The 19,333-nt window shown below is 53.0% G+C and overlaps 1 protein-coding gene across 3 annotated transcripts in view; it reads left to right on the top strand.

Annotated features, from left to right (window-relative positions):
* The first annotated feature begins 3,082 nt into the window (after positions 1–3,082).
* The window catches only part of SH3BP4 (SH3 domain binding protein 4), a 31,746-nt gene continuing 15,495 nt past the window's right edge, over positions 3,083–19,333 (top strand). Inside the window, exon 1 of one of the 3 annotated variants that reach the window (XM_058839428.1) lies at positions 3,083–3,211. The gene's annotated coding sequence lies outside the window, so the exon portion shown is untranslated. The other 2 variants (XM_058839426.1, XM_058839427.1) reach the window with 2 other exon arrangements.

Here is a 19,333-nt window from a genome sequence, read left to right on the forward strand (position 1 = left end):
GGATGCAAACAAAGAGCTGCTGCTTCCCGGGAAGGAGTCAATAACTCAGCTTCCATAGGAGAAGAGGGACATCAAACCCTGCCAGCTATCCCTTTCCTTCGTCATTAACCATCAGGGCTGTAATTAATTCACAGCGAGGGGAAGATTGGCCTGAGCAGAGCTCGCCCCAGGGAGTTTGCTGGGAGTGCTGTATTAACCAAGCGTTATTAAACCTACCTTGGCAGCCAAGCGCGCGCTTCCCCAGCTCCGGAAAGCCATCCATAGCATGCTGTGAGCCCGGGGATTCGCTGGGCTCCTACCAAAATGTGGGAGTTCCAAGCACAGAAAATTCTCAAAATCCTGTGCATGCAGGCCCAAGCTTGGAGATGAGTGCAGGGTTTGACCTGAGACCTTGGAAAAGGCCTCTGGATTTAGAGACCATGGGCAAGAATGTGGGTTTTGTAGTTTAGATAGAAAGACATTCAGCTTACTAGCGAAAAGTTTTAAGGTTTTAAAGTTAAGATATAGAAGTAGTTATAAAAGTAATAAGAAGTTTTAAAGCGTAGCAAATAGTTTTGTGTGTCATTATATGATTGGCTAAGAAAGAGATTTGCACTGCGGCAAAGACGTATAAAACAAAATAATTAACTTTTGGTGAGAAAGTAGAAAGATTCTTTTGTGGCAGAAGTTTATTGGCTCATTAACCTTTAAAAAACCCTGTAACCTGTGGTCTTGTGAGCACTGACCATGAACATCTGGTGAACGTGGAGGAGACACTCCTTCACAAGACTGTAGAAGAAGAAGAAGAAGAAGAAATCACACTTTAAGAAGTCTCCCAGTGGTCTTGTCTGTCTCCAAATCCCGATATCAAACCTGCAGGATCACGGCTGCAGCAAACACGGAGCTTGGGTGCTCCAACTGAGGGCTGGGGTGTTCTGATATTCCAAGGAATATTGTGGAATAACCATGGAAGCGGGTTTTATCAGGTTCAGGTTTGGGGACGCTCCCTTCTGGAAGGTTTTGGGAGCTCAGGGTTTGTGGCTGAGCTGCTGCTGTGTCCGTGACAGCGCCCCTGCCCCTGCAGGGATGGGGATGAGCTGGGTGCTAAACCATTCCATGATTCTGTGATTCCAGGATGCTCCTGGTGAGGAGGATCCGTGCTCCAGCCATGCTGGTTGCTGAGTTTGGGACTCATCAGACTCAGGTCTGGATGTTCAGCTCCAGTCTGCAATTCCCAAGGAGCAAAAAGGAGTTGCTATCTTCCCAAAAAAAAGCTGGCTACACTCACATACCTGACCCATGGGAATGTCATCCCGAACCAGCCCTGTTCCTAACAACTGCTCAGGCCAACCATTTCCACCCAGATTTGTGCCTGAGAAACACCACAGAGGGGATTGCACAGAGAAATGAACTTTACCGTGGAATTCCTGCAAGAGGGAATCCCAGCACCACAGAGGAGCCTGGCCTCGTTAGGGTGTTTTGTCCAGGGCTAATTGCTCCCCGCTATCGCTTCCTTGCTCTGAGCTGCTCCTGGGCATAGCAAACTGCTCAGAAAACAGAGAGGAGGGACGGATGCAGATGGAATTCTCACCCCTCCATCCCAGGCTCGGCACCAGCAACAAGCCCAAGGCACAGCCTGGGTGCTGGGAAAGCTGCTCCCAGGACAAGCAGCTGTTGTCACCCACAAGTTGCTGATTTTTAATGGAGTCCAGGCACAGTTTTCCCACCTGGAGATGTGGTTTTTCCCAAGGGAACATCAGGATGCTGAGTTGGAGCTGCAGATTCTTGTACACCTCCTCCAGCCCATTGGAAATTACACTTTTGTCCCCAAAGCAGCCCAAGACAGGAATAATTTTAGACTTTCTGGTATCCAAAGGATGGGGAATCACACCAGAGATGGAAAAGAGGAATAAACCAGCAACTCAAATACTGAATTTAATGAGAGTTTTGCAGGAGCAGAGGGACAGGAGCAGCCCAGGCTCGGTGCCAAGGCACGGATGGGGGCAGCACTCAGCCCAGCTGCATCCCAGGTGCCATCCCAGTGTTTTCCACGGGCAAAACAGGATGGAAATGCCCCGTTGCAGTTAGAGAACCGGGTTATCCGGCTGCAAGGAGCTCGCCTTGGAGAAACCCCAAAGCTCCCAAAATAACGCTGCAGAAAAGAGCTCCCAAGGGTGCTTTGAAGTGGTTCTGTGTGGCTCGTTTTTGGGAAGCCAGGAAAAGGCTTGGATGAGGCTGGGAAGTCCCAGCTGAGCCCTGGGATGGGGTCTGGCCATGCAAGGACCTGCAGCCACCCCACTTCTGTCTCAGCCAGGCCAAAACTCTGACTCCTTCTGCTGTGCCGGGCGCAGGAGGAGCCAGCACCAGGAAGAGGAAATTTAATCATCAGATCCCGATTAAACCCAGGAAAAAACAAGGAGGGGGTGGGAAGAGCAGCGGCTCGAGTAGCCCAGACCCATCTGCTCTGGTATTTCTCACTCAGCTGCTTTTCCAAAGGGTGTTCCAATGGGAGATGGCCACTGTGATGGTGTTGGTGGCCACCATCTCTGGGTGCACTTCACATCCATCCCTGTCCCGTTGTGTTGAAGCTCCTGATATCCCATTTCCTAACCCTGCATCCCAGCCAGGCAGCACAACCCTAGGATGGGATGCTCCCTCAGCCTATGGGCTTTTAGGGAGCACAACTCACTTTTTCTGGCACTGGGTGCTGCGGGAAGCTCGGAAGCCGCCCTCCGACCGCGGTTAACGCCAAGAAATCAGAGTTTAGCGTTTCCCTCCGCGTTTCCCGTGCTTTTCCCACACGGGGAGAGCAAGAGGGGCGGGATTTCTGCTTTACCAGCATTTCACAGCTTGGCTTCCCTAACAAAAACGGCCGAAAAATAAAAAAAGATGGGGAAGGGTGGGGAGGCATAAACCCCTCGCGCAGGGTTTGAGCGAGACCACCACGGCCGTGGCCACCGCGGGCCACCAGGCGGGCGGGAGGACGCTCCCACCCAATTCTCCCCCCCCCCCCCAGTCCCTGTTTTCCTGTCCTTCCCCCACGTGTTTTACACGAGCATCCCCCAACCCCCCCGGCCCGCGCTCCCGCCCCTCCGCGGGGCCACGCCCCTGCCACGCCCCGTGACGTCACGCGGGCGGGCGCGCGCGGCCCGTGCCGGCGGAGGCGCGCCCGGGGAGCGCAGCGGGGCCGCTCCCGGTGCTCCCGGTGCTCCCGCTGCGGGAACGGCCGCAGGTAAAAGCCGGGAGCTGGGAGAGCCCCCGGGAATGGGAGCGGCTCCCCGCGGGCTCCCGGGGAAAAGTTTGTAGCGGCGGCGCCGGGAGGGCGGCGGCGGTGGTGGAGGGTCCGGGCTGAGCCGGCGGCGGAGCGCGGGGAGGCGGCTGCGGAGAGCGTAAGAGCGGGGATGTTCGTGTGTGTGCCCCTCGCTGTGTGCGCTTGTGAGCGAGTGCCAAGTGCCCTCCGTGCGTGTGGCTGTGTGCGAGCGTCGTGTGTGTGTGACAGCGTCCTCCGTGGCTGTGTCCTGTCCGTGTCCGTGCCGCCTGCCTGTGTCCCCTGTGTCACCGTGTCCCCTGTGCGTGGGGCTGCCTTTTGTCCTCGCTGTTCGTGTCCCTGCTCCCGTGCGGGGTGTCAGGCTGGAAATGTGACCGCGACACGGTGGCTCCGTGTCCCCGTCCCTTGGGAGGTGCGGGCGGTGTCCCCCGGGTCCCGTCGCTGCTGCCCCCAGGGGATGGGCACGATGGGCACCGGCTCCCGGGGGTGGCACCGGCGCTTCCCGGGGTCCGACAGCCAGGGCAGAGGGGCTGGGCTGGCTCCGCTTCTTATCGGCCACGGCTGGGACGCTGCGGGGAGTTCGGGGCTGTTTTGAGCAGCATTCCGCCGGCTGTGCCTGGCATTCGTTTTCCGGGAGGATTTTCCCCGCTGGGGCTCTCCGAAGGGTCGCTGACCTCTGTGCTCCTTGCTGCCTGCCCGAGAGGGATGCTTTGGGAGCGAGGGATGCTGCGCTGCTTTTCCAGCTGTTGCTCCCGGGACAGCGTTGGGTGTGAGAGGTGGAGTTGTGCAGGTGTGTGATGTGCTGCAGCCTCGGGCTCCCAGGAATACCCGTTTTTTGGGATCCCCGGCTGCTCAGGAGTAACTGGATGTTACTTTGGTACAAAGGGGGCCAAGCGGTGACCGTGACGTGGTTCTGTGCCCGAATTAAACCGCGTTGCTTCAAAGCCCCAAAACCCAGAGGAGCTGTGGGATGTGGGATCAGGCGGATGCAAATTCCTAGCGCAGCGTCCCTCTGGAATGCCCATCACTGCCTTTCCCCCCCCTCTCCAGCCTGTCCTTCCTGGCTGATGCTCCCTGAGATTTGCAGCGATTAAGTTTTGGCTGTTAATTAGTATATACTTTGTAAGTCAATAATTCAGTTGTGCTGCAAGGAGCTTGGGTAGGAGTTGGTGTGGGGGGCGTGTTGTGTTGACAACTCTGTCTGGATGCTGAGGCATGAGGAAATCAAGGATTCATCCTTGATTTCCTCATGCCTGACTGCACCAGCAGGATGGTGCAATTTGCCTTAAAGTTAAAAAAAAGTGAATCTTGCTAATGAGAATAACATCCTCCTGGGGTGGCTTGTCTGACAGGGGTGAGGGGTGGCTTTGGCAGTTGCTTGGGCTTGATGCCTTCAGGGAGGCTTTTCCAACCCAAATAATTCCGGGATCCTCGGAACGGTGGTGTCTCCTCCTGGCTCTTACTCCTGCGCAGTTTTGTTGGTACCAGACCCAGCATCTCTGGTGGCAGCTCTTCTCTCCTCTTCTGCTTCTTCCTTCTTTCCTCCTTTGCTCTGGAGCACCTTGCCCTGATGAGCTGGGGCTGCCCCATCCCTGGAATGTTGGATGGGGCTTGGAGCAACCCTGGTCTGGTGGAAAGTGTCCCTGCCCATGAGGTGAACTCTGAGGTCCCTTCCAAACCATCCATGATTCCATGATGATTCCCTCAGCTTTCCAAGGTCTCCGTGTTCTTCCCACAGTGAGGTTTACCCCCCTGGTCACTCACAGCAAAAGAATTCCCACTTACAGCCCCCGTCCCACAGACCTGCAGCCTCTGCTGAGTGCGTCCCCTCCTGGCTGGAGAATTTTACAGGCGAGATATGCCAGCTTTCCATGGATATATATTTCCAAAATAAGCCCGTTTGGGCCATGGAAGGGAATGTGCTTTTCAAAAATAGCAGCTTCGTTACTTTTAATCAACCAAAGCCAGAGCAGCGTGGAGTGATTGCAGCCGCCGCTCGACATCCTAATTACGTTTGCCTTTTAATGAGAGCAAAACTATTTGTGAAGCTAAAATATTTATTTTAGCCTGGTGGGGTTGCTTGCAAGAGCTTGTGTGGATGGTAAAGGAGGTGCTTTAGACACCATGTGGGGTTTTGGTTTTTTGTTTTTAATGGGAAAAAACATTTAAATAGGCAGGAGGCATTTTCGTGGCTGGGGCTCTGTGTGGAGGGAGCTGGCAGCTGGAGAGGTTGGGACGTGCAGGGGAATTTGCATCCTCCTCAGTCTCCTTATTTCCAAGTGGTCTGAGAGTTGTGTCGCCTCCTGGCTCCCTGGGTGGATTTGTGCCGGCAGCTGGGACAGGAGTGGATGCAAATAATCTCACCTGGGAGCCTCTCAACCTCGAGTTTGGCACCTGCCTTTTCTTTCCTGCCCAAAATTCATCCTGAAAGCACCTGAGCTTTCTTTGCAGGCTGGCCCGCAGCTCCCCAGGAGATGGTGAGGAGGTAGGATGGGTTTTGATAGAATCATGGAATTTCCTGAGTTGGGAGGAACCCACAAGGATCGTCCAGCCCCTGGCCCTGCCCAGATCCCCCCAACAATCCCACCCTGTCCAAGCTCTCCTGGAGCTCTGTCAGCCTCGGGGCTGTGCCCATTCCTTGGGGAGCCTGTGCAGTGCCAGCACCCTCTGGGGGAAGAACCTTTCCCTGATATCCAACCTAAACCTCTCCTGACACACTTCCAGCCCTTCCCTTGAGTGCTGTCCCTGGCCACAGAGAGCACCCAGGAAAGTTTTGTAGCCAAATTTTGACTTCCCCAGTGACCAGTGATGAGTCAGCTTTGAAACAAGGGGATCAACCCACTGGGAAATGTATTTCTGCTTATTAGCTGGGATATCTTAACTGGAGCCCCTCTGCTCTGGAGCCAGGCTGGGAGAGCTGGAGGTGCTCACCTGGAGAGGAGAAGGATCCAGGGAGAGCTCAGAGCCCTTTGCAGGGCTTAAAGGGGCTCCAGGAGAGCTGGAGAGGGACTGGGGACAAGGGATGGAGGGACAGGACACAGGGAATCGCTCCCAGTGCCAGAGGGCAGGGATGGATGGGATATTGGGAAGGAATTGTTCCCTGTGAGGCCCTGGCACAGGGTGCCCAGAGCAGCTGTGGCTGCCCCTGGATCCCTGGAAGTGCCCAAGGCCAGGCTGGATGGGATTTGGAGCACCCTGATTCAGTGGGAGGTGTTCCTGCCCATGGCAGGGATGGGATGGGATGAGTTCTGAGGTCCCTTCCCACCCAAACCATTCTGGGATTCTCTGATGGCTGCAGCAAGGTGTTCATAGAGAGCAGGGTGTGGGTGCTGCTGGGGCTCCCTGCCCTCTGGACAATGCCCTGCCAGGATGCAGGAGGCATCTCCAGTGTCAGCACCAGCTCAGGACCCATCCAAGCCACTCCCCAAAATCTGTAGAGCGTGATTTAAAGGCACAGAACGCATCCCCCATCACTTCCCTCAGCTGGGGCTGCTTGCCTGGGCTCCCTCCTGGCCAACAATCCCTGCATTAACCCTGCCCAGGCCTTGGGCACAGGGCTGGCATTGTCTGGGGACCTCGGCAGTGCCGTGCCAGCCTTGGCTGGGGCAGGGAGCACGCGGCTCTGCCGGCCTGGCACAGGGAGAATCCCACTGGTGGGACTTGGGAACAGGCTGGAGGGGCAGGAGGAGCCCTGGGCTGCTCCTGGTGGGAGTGGTGGGGCTGAGTCCTGTCCCTGGAGGAGCTGAAGGGTTGGTGTCACTGATGAGGCTGTGGGGTTTGTTATGTGCAGAAGGATTTGCAGCCCCGCTGGCTTTGTGGCCATAAACAATGTCTGGGGTTTTAGGAGGGGGAAAAGGAGAAAGCTCTTGTTGGACCTGCAGCTTTGGCACATGCATGTCCTGACAAATCCCTCTGCTTCCCAGACAAGGCGGAGGGACTTGTCCCCAGCAGCTCAGATCTGGTTTTTAGTGCTCAAGTGATACCTCAGTTCTGTTAGCACCACAACCATCCAGACAAGAGGATCGTTTTTGAGGGTGCCTGTGGCATCTCCCTCCTCTTGTGCTCCTCCTTGCAGCCTGGGGGGGTCCTTAATCTCTCCTGGTGGTCCTTGAAGTGATTTCTGTGTATTCCTCCTTCTGTGGGCCCCTAAAGAGAAGTGTGGGAGTGTGGGTAGGGATGTGTGGATGGCTCAGGGCAGCAGGGAAGGCAGGAGCACATGAAATCCCCCTGCTGCCTCAGGGGGGCTGTGGGTCCAGGTGTTTCCCAGTCAGTTTTTCATGGATCAAGGAACAGACTGTAAAACTTCCAACTCTTTCATTGTGTCCCTGGGTTTGCCTTTTGCCCCACTGCTGGGAAGTTGGCATTTTGGGTGGGTCGCGTGTTTTTGGGAGGAATCACTCGCTGTGCCACAAGCAGCACTGCCTGGCTGTGATCCCATTTTTTGGTGGCCAAGCTGCTGCCCCCCCACTGGGAACCCCATGAGCATTGCCCCCCTGTCCCATGGGACATTTCTGTTTTTAACCTGCTGATTCTACGTGGATCTGTGCAAGGGGTTATTTTTGGTGCTGGGAGGCAGCCATTCCCGTTCCAGCTGGCATATCAGGGGAGAGACACGCTCTCATTCCCGGCTCCTGGGGCTAAAGAAGTGTTCCTGCTTTTTCCTACCTGAGTGGGTGTTCCTGTTCCGCCCAGGAGAGAGCTTGTGTCCAACCCAGCTGTGGGAAGATGGCACATCCCATCTCCTCTTTGTAGGATTGTCTCAGAATCCCAGATTGGTTTGGGCTGGAAGGGACCTTAAAACTCATCCCATTCCACCCCTGCCATGGCAGGGACACCTCCCACTGTCCCAGGCTACTCCAAGCGCCATCCAGCCTGGCCTTGGGCACTTCCAGGGATCCAGGGGCAGCCACAGCTTCTCTGGGCACCCTGTGCCAGGTCCTGCCCACCCTCACAGGGAACAATTCCTGCCTAATACCCAGTTTCTTTCAGTTTGGGAGAATAACTTCATAGCCTCAAACCTCTGTATATGAAAATACAAAAGTGGAAGGTGGCCCAGCCATTTATTTCGTAATCACTCTGGTGTTTCTTCCAACTGAAATGGCTTTCAAATGAAAGAGAGTTGGTTTAGATGGGAGATTGAGAAGGAATTGTTCCCTGGCAGGGTGGGCAGGCCCTGGCACAGGGTGCCCAGAGCAGCTGGGGCTGCCCCTGGAAGTGTCCCAGGCCAGGTTGGATGAGGCTTGGAGCAGCCTGGGATAGTTGAAGGTGTCCCTGGAATGGCAGAGGTGGGATGGGATGAGCTTTAAGGTCCCTTCTAATACAGACCATTCTGGGATTTGGTGATTTTTCATCATCTGGCTGCTTTTATGTAAATTGGAGAGATGCACATCTGGATTTCAGTCCCATTAAATGATGGGGAAAGCTTTAATAATAATGATAATTATAATAACGTTGTGAAAGCCTTTCCTTTTCTCTGTTCTCTGCATTCTCTGGAGCTGCTTCCTCTCCTGCCCCACGGGAGGGTCACCCTGGGGACCATCCCATCATTTCCAAGAGGGGAAATCACTGCCACGGAGCCAAAGCAGATGTTTTCTAGCTGACTCCAGAAAATTTTGACCCAGCAAAGTCTCCTGGCTGTGGGGTGGGATCGTGAGGCTCATCCCGTGCTGCACAGGCTCCGTGCTTGGTAAATCCAGCTGCCGCCCCTCTCCTGCCGTGCCTGGCCTCTCTGCTCGGATCAAGTGCTTTGGGTCACCCCTACAAAGTGTTTCAGGTCGTTTTTGGGGGGCAGGGTCGGCGTGGTGTGTGGCCTTGTTTGAACAACGCTGGCTGTTTCCTTAGGAACAGGGAAGAAAAGGCTTTTTTGGAATTGAACAATGGTGCGGCGCCAGCTGGGTCAGCGCAGAGGAGCAGGGCAGGAGGTGTTTTATGGGCACTGCTGCTGGAAGCAGTGATCCTAAAGGTCTTCTCCACCCTCAGTTATGAATCTGGGATAAGTCCAAGAGTGGGTTTAGTTTGGCTCCTTAGTGTGCCTGGGGCTGCGTGCAGCATCCATCATTTTGCTCGGGGGCAGATGCTCAAGTTGTCCTGCTAAAAACACCTCCACAGGTGAAGTGTGGAGAAAGGGAGCAGAAAACCCCCAGGAACTGGAATAAAGGATGCACTGGTCACACAGGGAGTTCAGCCCAAAGTCTCCTCAGTCTCACACACCTCTGGGACTGAGAGCGTTGCAGTCGGGGTCATGTCGTGTCGTGATGGGAGATGTTAAATCCCCAATTCCTGCCTCATTCCCTGCTGCTGCTCCGTCCTCTTGGCTCGCATCCGTTCCCAGAGCAGCCAGGGGGGGCTCAGTGCAGAGGCTGCCACGGCTAAAATTAAACAAAGAGAAACTTCCCATTTTTTTGTGAGCGCTCCAGCTTCCGGAAAATGGCAGCACGCTGGAGGCAGGCAAACAAAACAAGGCGTCCCCAGCCAGAAAAAAAAAAATACCTCCTCACCTCAGAGGCATTTCCTTGCTTTCTTTCCCCCCTCTCCAGCCTCTCTCCCTCCCCATCCTGGCTGCTCTGTTGAAAACCTTGCCATCAGATTAGGGCTCCCGGGTGGGGTTGCTGTGGGAAGCATTTCTCCTAGATGGAAAGGCAGCCTTGGGAATCGCTCTGCTCTCTCCCCCAAATCCCCTCCGTGCTTACTTTGCCAAAAACATCCTCGGTGGGGGTTTCTGGGTGCATGGGCTGAGCTGTTGGGATCCCTAAGGAAGCGCAGGGGATTATTCCCAACTGTGCCTTGCAAAGGAGGAGGTTTTGGGGTAGGGAAAAAAAGAGATGCTTGAGTAGATCCTGGAAAAAAAAAGAGATCTGTGAGTCCATCCCACAAAAACAGGACCTGTGTGAGTGTATCCTGAAGAAAAAAGGAGGAGGAGGAAGGGGTGCGTCCCAAAAGAAGGAGGAGATCGGGAGTGCATCCCAGAAAAAAAAGCAGGAGGAGCGGGTGTGGGGGTAGATCTTGGATAAAAAGAGCTGTGCATCCCACAGAAGGAGAAGGGGATGCGTGGGTGCCTCCTGGAAAAAAGAGGAGCTGTGTGAGTGTATCCCACAAAAAAAGAAGGATGAGGAGATGGGTGGTGTGTCCCTCAAAAGGAGGAGATTGGAGTAAATCCCACATAAAAGGAGAAAGTGCATCCCAGGAAAAGAAAGAGGGGATTCCTGAGTGCCTCCCCCAGAAAGAGAGGAGGAGAAGGGAGGGGTGCATCCCACAGCTTCCCTTGCTCCAGCTTCTCCTTGCCTGTGGATGCAGATGCTGCAGGTTCCCTGGAGCAGCCTCCCCAGGAGTGGTGCCTCTGCAGAGACGCATCCCATGACTGCCCAAGTGGGTTTTTTTGGGGAAAGGGGAGGAAATCCTGGCATCCCCAGCACCAGGATGGGTTATTTTGAGGTTGTTTGGGGGTCTTTTTTTTTTGTTTGTTTGTTTGTTTGTTTTTGATACCAGCTTCCCAGAAAGCTTTGTCTTTCCAGCAGCTGAAGTTATCAGGGAGTGAGACTGCAAAGCAAGGCTTTCCTGGGGTCTTTGGAGTCTTTGGAAGTGTTTTCCTTGGTTTTCTGGGAATGGACTGGGGACAAAATATTTGCTGTCCCTGGGGGGGTGGCAATTACCTTGTCAGCAAAACAGAGCTGCCAGCTCTCCATTCCAAGGGTTGCCTGGGAAGGATGCTCTGGGATGGGGACATCCCTGTAGTGGCTCTCCTCCCCTGCCTGCCTCTTCACATCCAGCTCAGCCTGGGAAACAGGTGAAGTTTTGGGGGATTTGGGGTTGGTTTTTTTCACTGAGAGATGTTGGAGCTGTGGAGAAGCAGCTCAGGGCTGTCAGTGCTTCCAAGTAATTCTTCCCGTCTCTCCTGCTGCTCCTGAGCTGTGGCCCCTGCTCCCCAGGGAGAGCTGCCTGAAAGTTAATCGCTGCTGAAAAATGCTTTAATTAACTCAATTAGCCAGATGGTCCATCTGGGCTCCTGCAGAGCCTGATGAGATCCCTGGAATGATGTTGCAGCTCCAGCCTGGTGACGGGGAGGACACAGGGACTCATCCAGACCCCACGGGATGTGCTGTGCTCTCCAGAGCATCCCTGCTCCTGGGTCTACAGTGGGAGGTGTTTGACAAGGGCATGGAGTAACAGGACAAGGGGGAATTGCTTTAAACTCACAGCTTTAGAGGGCAGGGTTAGATGGGATATTGGGAAGGAATTCTTCCCTGTGAGGGTGAGGAGGCTCTGGCTCCCAGAGAAGCTGTGGCTGCCCCTGGATCCCTGGAAGTGTCCAAGGAGAGGCTGGATGGAGCTTGGAGAAACCTGGGCTGGTGGAAGGTGTCCCTGCCCACAGGAATGAGATGGGCTTGAAGGTGTTTCCAAGCCAAAGCATTCCATGATGGTGCACCTTGCCCTGCCAGGACATCCCTGAGGCTCCTCCCAGGTCGGAGCAGCCTCTGCAGCCCCTGCTCTGTGTGTCAGCTGGAGCTCCTAAAACATCCACCACATCCAGGACATGGCCAGGCAGGGAAAGAGTGAGCAGAGAAAAGTCCTGCAGGCTGTTTGAGCAGAGGAATGCGGGGCCCTGGAGCAGGGATTTGGGAAGGGTGAGTGTTTAACCCCCTGTCTGCTTTGTGACAGTTCCATCCTGGCTTCAGCTCTGTTTGAAAGCCTGGCCTTCCAGACATCTCGAGGGAAGCTGGTTTTCCTGGTGATAGGAACCTGAGCACAGGCAGGTGGAGATGCATCCTTTAGGCAAAAGGGAGGAATGTGTGTCCTGAAGGGTTTGGTTACCTCTGGAAAATGGTACGGGGAAACTGAGGCACGGGCCATCGGTGTGTCTCCGTGGGAAGGTTAAACTGTGGTTTCTGCAGTTGTGCTGCCCATGTCTCGAAAAATGGGCTCTAAAATCACTCCAAAAGGGCTTGGGTGGGGCTGGGAAAATGAATCAGTGTGGGAATATTTGCTGTTGGGCCTAATTTTTAAGAGCTTGTGATCGTGGAGTGGTGATGCTGCATCAGATGCTCCCCTGGCTTGGAGAGGGAAGGGGAGGTAATTCCTGCTTTAAGGCAACTGAGCTTGTGGAAGTGGGACAGAAGGTAATTCCCAGTGGGAATGCTGGCAGGGGAGGTGATGCTGCCACCAGGATGCAGAGCATCTTCCTTTGGGAGGAGCATCCACTGCTCCTGCCTGGAAAGGTCCCAGCTCATCCTGAGCTCCAGAACAGAGCAGAGTCCGAGCATCTCCCTGATTTCTTTCTTCTTCTGTGGATGGGAATCATTTGGGAGCAGAGATCTGAGCTTATCCACTCCATAGTGCTGCAAACACTTCTGCCTCACTTTTGCCTTTCACCAGAAAAGCCTCACCCCCTTCCTGCACCAAAAAAAAAAGTGAGTAATGCTGGAGAAATTTGGGATGAGGCCCAGGAAACAATCGGATATCCGGCTAAGCAGGGCTCTGACTTCTGCACTGAAAGCTCCCAAATGAATGCAGCAGGAGGAATGGCAGATTTCGAAGGGTTGTATTTTTCTGGTGCTGCTCTGTTTTATCTCTCTTTAAATCTTCAGTCTGCAAAACTTGGGCTTTTTTTTTTAAATTTGTTTTTTTATCTCCTCATTGTATTTGTTTTATGCTCAAGTAATAACAAATTTCCCATCGCCCTGTTAAGAGCAGAGCTGATGGTATTTAAAAATAATGCTGGTGCCAGTTGTCTTGTGATGCACATCATGTGTTCTGGCTGTAAATGTTGTTTACTGGGATCATGCATGGCAAAAAAAAAAAGCGGAATTCACTGTAAAAGTGGATTGTTGGGAGGCTAAAATGCCACTGGATGTTGCCCTAAGGAAAGTGGTGGTGACTGTCTTCCTTTTGATTTTTTTTTCCTCCTTCTGGACCCTGCTGAAAAGGTTCCCATTTTTTTCCTGTTGATCGAGTACTTAAATCATTCTTCTAAATATAAATCTCTCCTGGTGCGTCAGCTGTGCCTGGGCTTTCACTTCTTTTATGTGGCACTTCAAGCAAGTTTTAATTAAAAAAAAAAAAAAAGAAAAAAGAAAAAAAAGAAAGGTCCATCTGCATTGGTTTGATATTTAGGGAGTTTTTTTCCTCATCAGAAGTGTGTCTAATTCCAGCCTGACCCTGCAAAGTCCTGCAGGCTGCATGTGGCCATCAGCTGGTTGTGCTGGAGAGCATCCTCAGCTTCTGGAAAGTTCTTGCTGTGTGTCCTGCTTGGAATCAGGGGGTGGTTTGGGTTGGAAGGGACCTTAAAGCTCATCTCATTCCAGGGCAGGGACACCTTCCACTGTCCCAGGCTGCTCCAAGCCCCAGTGTCCCACCTGGCCTTGGGCACTTCCAGGGATCCAGGGGCAGCCCCAGCTGCTCTGGGCACCCTGTGCCAGGGCCTGCCCACCCTCACAGGGAACAATTCCTTCCCAATATCCCATCTCTGTCAGTTTAAAGCCATTCCCCCTTGTCCTATCCCTCCAGGCCCTTGTAAAACATCTCCCATTCCCTGGAAGTCCAGGTCTTCTCCTCGGGGCTGCTTTCAGTCAGTGCTGCTTCTCCTGGCAGAGCTGTTCCATCACTGGCACCAACACCTGCTGAATGTGTCCAACACTGAGATGTGGAAGAGCTCAATCCTAACAGGGGAAAAATAAAATCTGGGATGTTGTTGTTGCTGTGGAAGATGCTGAGAGCAGGAGGTGTTGTCTGGGCAGGTCGGTGAAGGTGCCATGGATTTGTCTTCTCTAGCCAAGAGCTTGCTGCTTGCAGCCCCATGTTTTGGGTCTGGAAATTAAAACACGTTGCTGTGGTTGTCAGAGCAGCCTCCAAGCAGAGCTGGCAGTGGGATTTGAGTTGTTTCCTACAGAAATCCAGAGATGGAGTGGGTTCTGTGCTGCTTGTGGCCTGCTGACCCAGGGAATCCCTGAACACATGGGGATTTTTAACCTCAATTTAGTCTTTACTTTCTGAAAAGAGGGGTTCTTGTAGGGACAGGGGACAAGCTTTGGGCTCCTCTGTGTCTCCTGTGTGTCTCTCAGTGGCTTTCCTCTAGTTTGGGCACTGTGTGTTGGCCCAAAACCACCCCTTGTCACAGTTGATAATGCTTCACCCCTAACTCAAGCTCCGAAAACCCCAAATTTAGCTCTGTGGTTGTCTTACAGATGGAAATTGAGCAACCTGGTCTGCTGGAAGGCTTGTTTGCCTGTGTGTGGGCAAAGAAGGGCTTTGAGGTCCCTTCCAGCCCAAACCCTTCTGGGATTCTGTGAAATCTCAGTGGGAATGAACAGAACGTGGCTCTGAGGTTCCTCTTGGGCAGTGAGAAGTGAGGGCAGGTCTGTCTCCTTCCAGCCTTGCCTGGGGCTGACTTCTTGGAGCCAGCAGAGAGGGAATAACTTGTCCTCTGGAAATGTTCCCTCTCTGGTGGCTCGGAGTTGTCCCTTTTTGAAGAGATGCTCCTGTGCTCTGTCTGATGCACACATGGGAAGTGTTTTGTCCTTACAAGTGCGGTGCAGAGAGTTGTAGAAATGACTCTACTCAAGCAATAAAGCTCTGCCTTGAGCAGGGAACAACCTGCCGTGGCTTTAGGATGACTTTCAGGCGTCATTTAAATTTTTCCTTGTGACTAATGCTGAAAAAAAAGTGTTTGAGATTCAACCCTGCTTTTTCCAGCAAGGAGAGTAATTTTGAGCAGAGATTTTTGCCAAATTTGCACAAACTGCTATTTTTGTGACAAAGGATCTTGCTAAATAAGGGGCATCTACCCCCAAAATGGCTAAATTTTTTAGCCAAGGGTTGTGTCCTGGCCCAGAGAAGCAGCTCTCCTCACAGCGCATTAATCCCGACACGGGCCTCCTCTGTTCTTAAACTGACATAAAGCTGCAGTCCAAAGTGCATGGCTTTGTTTGCAGGTAAAGCCTGCCCATAAACATTTGGGGCTTAAAAGTGATGAAATTGGTTTCTTATCAGCCATCTGACCCATGGTGATGGGACTGAACAGCTCTCAACCTGGTGAGACCGAAACAACAAAACCCTGAAGCTCTGAGCGATGGGGGTGGGTGGCGTTGTTCTGGTTTTTTCTTCCCCTTCACGGACTCCTGATGCTGTGGAAAATGCTTGGAGCCACTGCTTGGATGCTATCTGACCTCCCTCACCCCCAGGTTGAGTTAATTTGCAGGTTGCACGGAGTCTCTGTGCAGTCTGATGGGCTTTAATTTTGGGGTAATTAATTAAACAAGCAGGCGTGGTGTTTGCTCTTGTGTTGCATAAACAGCAGCCAGTTTTGGTGTATCTCAGGCAGCCTCCTGGCTGGCAGGGGTAGGTGTCTGCACCTGGAAAGCTCATTCCCACCCCTGGGAAAGCTCTAAGCTAAATTGAAGTGAGGACTTGTGCTGCTGAAAACCACCTAAAATGAGCCACATGGTATTTTGTGTCCATGTAATGAGTGTGGTGTTCAAAGCATGCTCTGGATTGAAGGAACACTTTCTGGGATGGGTCTGCAGGTGAGATCAAACCTGAGGTCCTAATCTAGGCTCTGTTTGGTTGGTTTAGATCAGATATTGGGAAGGAATCCTTCCCTGAGAGGGTGGGGAGGCCCTGGCACAGGTTGTCCAGAGAAGCTGCAGCTGCTCCATCCCTGAAAGTGTCTGAGGCCAGGTTGGATGGGGCTTGGAGCACCTTGGGGTAGTGGAAGCTGTCCCTGCCTGTGAGACAAACTTTCCAACCCAAACCATTCCATGATTCTCTGATCTCTCCTCACATCCTCTTCCTGCTTGTGTCATCACCTGGGAGTCTGCTCTCTGGGTTTCTTTGCCCTCTTTCTAACATGGAGATCTCTGGGTCAAACATGGAGCATCCCACAAGAAGACATCAACTCCAGCAAAGGGTTAAGCTGCTTAAACCCAGGTGTCCTGGGCAGTCTGGTTTGGGAATGTTTACCAAAGAGGAGCTTAAAAAGACCCTGCTGTTTTGAGGGAATTCTTTGCAATGTGCTGATTCTGTTTGTTTCTGCTCAAAGAGAGGAAAGGATGTTTTTGGCTTCTGTCAGCATTTTCAGCATAGCTGAGGGTGTCCTGTAATCCAGCATCAGATCAGTGATGGATTAGTTAGAAAGGTGTGCAAGAAAACTAAACCAAGGAGGTGGTCCCAGGTTGAATCAGTTCTTGTCATCCAGAGAGGTTTCATTCATCATTGCTTGGTGTCCATGGCCTTGCTCAGGTGATGAGTTGGGAACAAAACCCCTTGGTTTTACCCAAAAATTGACCTCCTGACTGAGGATACCTGGAGACAGATCAATCTTGGTGGAGTACTTGGGCTGAGAGAGCTGCATGGAGCTGTCTCTGATGATCTGCTGGGAGCTGCCTCGTCTGTGGTGGTCTGCAGCTCATCTCTGGAGCTTTGTGTTGTCCTCTCTGCACCATTTGTGGTGACAGCCTGTCCAGCCAGCAGCACGAGTGACTTTCTTGTGCCTGCCCTTCTCTGGTCCTGCTGGTGGGACTGGTTTTGCAGCCAGGAACAAGGAGAACACGTGGCATTGCAGCAGCTCCTCTCCGTCAGGCAAGGGCAGAATCAGTCAAGGGTGATGGGGACAGGGCTCTGGAATGTTGATGCAGTTAAAGCTCTGTCATCATCTCCTCTTGGGGGAAGCTCAGCAGTTCAGGGACTTCAGGTTTTGACAGCTCTTGAAGGCTAAATTAGCATCCAAATTATCCGAGGAAGGAGAAGCTGCCGGGACTTCAGGACTGTGGCTTGAGGGTGGGAAGATAGCGAGTTAATTCAGAATTTTCTCAATTAGTGTCCTTTGCCTGCAAGCTTCTGGGGATCTGGTTGATTTGAGATGTGGAGGGATTGAGTGGCCCCCGTGGGGTGATGTTGAGACGGTTCTTGCAGCACCCACGGAGGTGTGGGAAGCTGTTTCCACTCCTTTTGACATGATTTCCCTTACTCTGCTCTTTGTGGATGTTGGCCTGAGTTCTCCTGGGTGACCATGGTGTCTGTATGCATTGTCCTGGTGATTCTGGCAGGATCCTTTCTTTAAAAGTATCTGTAAATTGTGGCTCTGGAAATCCGGGTTTCACTTCTCCTCCACCACCCATGAGCTTTGGCTGTTGCCTGATCCAGCTCAAATCTAAGTTTCTCTGTTCTGAGAGAAGTTTGGTCCATGCTTTTGGCCCTAAGCATCCCTCAGGAACAGTCTTGCTTTGGCTGTTGGCCAAACTCTTGGGCTTGTGAAGGACTTTGGAGAGGCTGTGAGGGCTTGGAGAATGACAGCTCTCTCCTGGACTTTTGTTCCATCCAAAGGTTTTAAAGCTTGAGTTAATGGGTTTTTTGTCTAATTCCCCTAGGAGCACAGCACTGGACGTGGCTTTGGGTTCTCATGGTTTTGTTGGTCCCCATGGGACTTGTCTGGGTTAAACTCCTTGCCCTGCCAGAGGAGCATCCATCCACAGCTCCCTGTTAAAAAGCCAGAACACCTTTGGGACATTCCCAGCCTGAAAAGTGTTTTTTGTCTTGGAAGAACACTGGGGAAACAGGGACAGGCTAGACCAGGACTGAACTCTGCCTCTTCTGATATGAGGGCTGGTGGACATCAGATGAGAGCCTGTTCCTGATGGAGATCAGTTTTCCATTGCCTTCCAGCGCATCTGTGGAGCTCCTTGCCGTAGGGCAATGGTGGAGGCAAAAACATCTGTGGGTTCAGGGAAGGACTGACCAAGCCTCCCCCAGGGAAAGAGGTCCAGGTGAAGCTGCAGAATGGTCCCTGCTGAGGTCTGCTTTGATCTCACTGCTTCACCAAGAGATGTTTGGGCAGACACCACCTCTGGGTTTTTAATTGGCTCTGTGGGACGGAGGAATCTGCTCTTGGGGAGTGCCTCGCTCTCCATGCCAGCGTTCCGGCAGCATCCGCTGCACCCAGGACCATCCCACTGGAGACATCCCTCTGCCTTTTTTTGGGGGGATGCCAGAGAGGGTGTCTGATCTTGCAGCCCATGGTAGTGTTGAAGCCATGGAAGCAGGTGCAGCTTTCTTTACTTCCCTGTGTTATCAGGATGGGCATGCATGTCATGGTTTTGTTGCCGGGAAATGTTGCTGTGGAGCGGGAGGACCTGGGCTGTTGTCCCTGGAAAACCTTTCTCTGTGGCCCTGTAAACATGACAAGGGTTCCTGCCCTGTGCAGCACCTCCAGCACCTTCCTGCACTTCCAGGTTTTTTAAACCTCTGCCCCATCAGCACCATTTCCAGGGATTTGGGGTGGGCTTTGAGGTTGCTGTGGGTGCTCAAGGGTGGTGCCTGTGCCTCCAGGACCCTCCTCTGCCATGGCATCAGTGCTGGGCAGCAGCAGGAGATCCTGCAGGGAAAGCTCTTTTTTTCCACCCTCAAGACTAATTTGTATGTGAATCTCATAGAGCTGCTGGTGGATATCCAGCAGGACTCGTGCTCCAGAGTCACTGCTATAAAAGGAAGCTTTCCCATCCTTCCTGCCTTGCCGGTGAAGGATGACATCGCTGGCAGGGAGGCCGTGACGGACACCAGGCACCAGCAGACACTCAGTCAAAATTGCCTTCATTCCCCTCCCTTCTCCATCAAACTGGCCTTGCCTGGCAGCAGGAGCTGAGCCAAGCTGGAGCTCGAGGGCAGGATTTTTCCGTGGGGCTTGGCAGGGCGCAGAGGGCACAGCCATGGCACGGGGTGCAGTCATTCCCACATCACATGGTGGGAATGGGCTCCAGAGCAAACCCCTGGGACGTGAGGGTGCTGCAGGAGGGATGGGAGGTCCCGATACTTCCACAAGTCCCTTCTTGTTTGCTGGGAAAGGGACTAAAAGCGCCGTGTGTTGTGTTCCTGGCAGCTCCCGGGAGGCTCGTGCTGGGACGGACGTGTGAGTTCACACCAGGGTGTTCTCTCTGGTACAAAGAGCTGGTGTTTGGTGTTGTCTTAAGGGGTGGTTTTATCTTTGCTTGGCTTGGGTGGGTTTTTTTCTTTTCTTTTTTTTTTTTTTTTGCAAGATGAAAGCGTTGGCTTGGCAAACACAAACGGTGGAGGAGGAGGAGATAAGGGAGAGGCAGCGGGGTC

The sequence above is a fragment of the Poecile atricapillus genome, chromosome 5 (assembly GCF_030490865.1).
Source record: "Poecile atricapillus isolate bPoeAtr1 chromosome 5, bPoeAtr1.hap1, whole genome shotgun sequence".
Lineage (NCBI taxonomy): Eukaryota > Metazoa > Chordata > Aves > Passeriformes > Paridae > Poecile > Poecile atricapillus.